Source organism: Chiloscyllium plagiosum, chromosome 1 (genome assembly GCF_004010195.1).
Source record: "Chiloscyllium plagiosum isolate BGI_BamShark_2017 chromosome 1, ASM401019v2, whole genome shotgun sequence".
NCBI lineage: Eukaryota > Metazoa > Chordata > Chondrichthyes > Orectolobiformes > Hemiscylliidae > Chiloscyllium > Chiloscyllium plagiosum.
This window is the reverse complement of record NC_057710.1, coordinates 2936534-2939006: the sequence shown is the minus strand read 5'-3', so window position 1 is coordinate 2939006 and position 2473 is coordinate 2936534.

Here is a 2473-nt window from a genome sequence, read left to right as displayed (position 1 = left end):
GTGTTTCCTCTGGGTGCTCCGGTTTCCTCCCCCAGTCCAAAGTTTTGCAGGTTAGGTGAAATTGGCCGTGTAAAATTGCCCGTAGTGTTAGGTGTATTAGTCAGAGGGAAATGGGTTTGGGTGGGTTACCTTCGGAGGGTCAGTGTGGACTGGTTGGGCCGAAGGGCCTGTTTCCACACTGTAGGGGAATCTAATCTAAAAGCGGGAGAATGGGGTTGAGAAACTTATCAACCATGATTGAATGGCGGAGGAGACCAATGGGCCGAATGGCCTAATTTTGTCTCTGATGTCTTATGATTTTATGATATTGGTTGTATGGGGAAGCAAAGGTCAAGTGTTCCTGCTTTATATGCAGGAGCATTTCCTACAACAGTATGTGTCCAGTTCAACAAAGAAGGAGGCACTGATGGAGTGGGTCTTGGGACAGTTGGGGAATATTTCAGGCACAATGATTGTTGCATGGTAAGGTTTCGGATGATGGACGTCAGTGACAATGGTCAGTCTAGGGTAGGAACCTTCGGAGAGCTGGGCTGGATAGACTGCAGCCAAAGCTGGTGAGAAACAACAGTCACTGAACAATGAGCTACCTTCAAAGAAGTTCAGGGATAGTTGTGGTACATTCCCTTTCTGTGGGACAAATCCAGAGCTCCCTGGGTGACAGAGGAGGAGTCAGGAGGACAGGCTGGATGGGCTGGGACTTTTTTCACGGGAATGTAGGAGGTTGAGGGATGACCTTATAGAGGTTTATAACATCATGAGGGGCATGGATAAAGGGGAATGGCAGGTGTCTTTTCCCTAGGGTGGGGGATTTCAAGATGGGGCGGGGTGTATTTTTAAGGTGAGAGAAGAAATATTTTAAAAAGACATGAGGGCAATTTTCTTTTAAACACAGAGTGGTTCGTGTGTGCAATGAACTTCCTGAGGAAGTGGTGGATGTGGGTGTAGTTACAACGTTTAAAAGACATTTGGATAAGTACTGAAGAGGAGAGGTTTGGAGGGATATGGGCCAGGAGCAGGCAGGTGGGACGGTTCAGTTGGGGAATATGTTCAGCATGGACGGGTTGGACTGAAGAGTTTGTTTCCGTGCTGTGTGACTCTGAGTTAGAAATGACGTTGGGAAGTCATAGGCGGGGGGGGGGGGGGGCATGGCTGAGATGTTAACTGAATAGTCAGCATCTGTTTTTAACCAAAGAGGGAGATGCTGCCCAGTCCATGGCGATAGAGGAGGATACACAGTCACTAGAAGGGATCAAAGTTAATAAGGGACATGATCACAGAAACCTGCAGGACTACTTTTTAACAATGCCAGAGAAACGTAGCAGGTCTGGCAGCATCTGGGGCGAAAAAGCAGAGTTAACATTGGGAGTCTGATGGGACTCCAGGTTGACTCCATGGATGAAAGGGCTGTCATACTCGGAGCAGTTCAAGAGCTTGGGCTTGTATTCACTGGAGTTCAGGAGGAATGGCGGGGGGGAGAGGGAGCATCTGATATATAAAATACCAAAGGGGATTGATAAGGCGGACAGTGAACAGGTAGTCCCCCTTTGTGGGACAGTCTCGAACAACAGGCCATAGATATAGAGTGAGGGGAGGTCGGTTCAACACTGAGATAAGGAGAAACTATTTCTCCCAGAGGGTTGGGAATCTGTGGGACTCACTGGCCCAGACTGCAGTGGGGGCAGAGTCAATCCACAGATCCCAGAAAGAATTAGAACATAGAACAATACAGCGCAGAACAGGCCCTTCGGCCCTCGATGTTGCACCGACCTGTGAACTACTCTCAGCTCATCCCCTTAAACACTATCCCATCATCATCCACGTGCTTATCTAAGGATTGTTTAAATCTCCCTAATGTGGCTGAGTTGACTACATTAGCAGGTAGGGCTTTCCACACCCTTACCACACTCTGCATAAAGAACCTGCCTCTGACATCTGTCTTAAATATATCACCCCTCAATTCGTACAAGCTGACGTCATCATCCTAGGAAAAAGACTTTCACTGTCTACCCTATCTAATCCTCTGATCATCTTTTAGGTCTCGATCAAATCCCCCCTTAGCCTTCTTCTTTCCAATGAGAACAGACCCAAGTCTCTCAGCCTTTCCTCATAAGACCTTCCCTCCAGACCAGGCAACATCCTGGTAAATCTCCTCTGCACCTTTTCCAATGCTTCCACATCCTTCCCGAAATATGGGGACAGAACTGTACACAATATTCCAAGTGCTTCCACACCAGCGTTTCGTATAGTTGCAGCATGATATTGCAGCTCTGGAATTCAATCCTTCTCCGAATGAAACCTAACACATCATATGCCTCCTTAGCAGCACTCTCACCCTGGGTGGCAACTCTCAGGGATTGGTTTCTGATGAAGAGTGAGATAAAGGGCAGTGGGGAGTAGGCAGAGAGTGGAGTTGAGGCCAGGATAAGGTCAGCCATGATCAAACAGCTGAAGAGCCGACTCCCATTCCTAATCC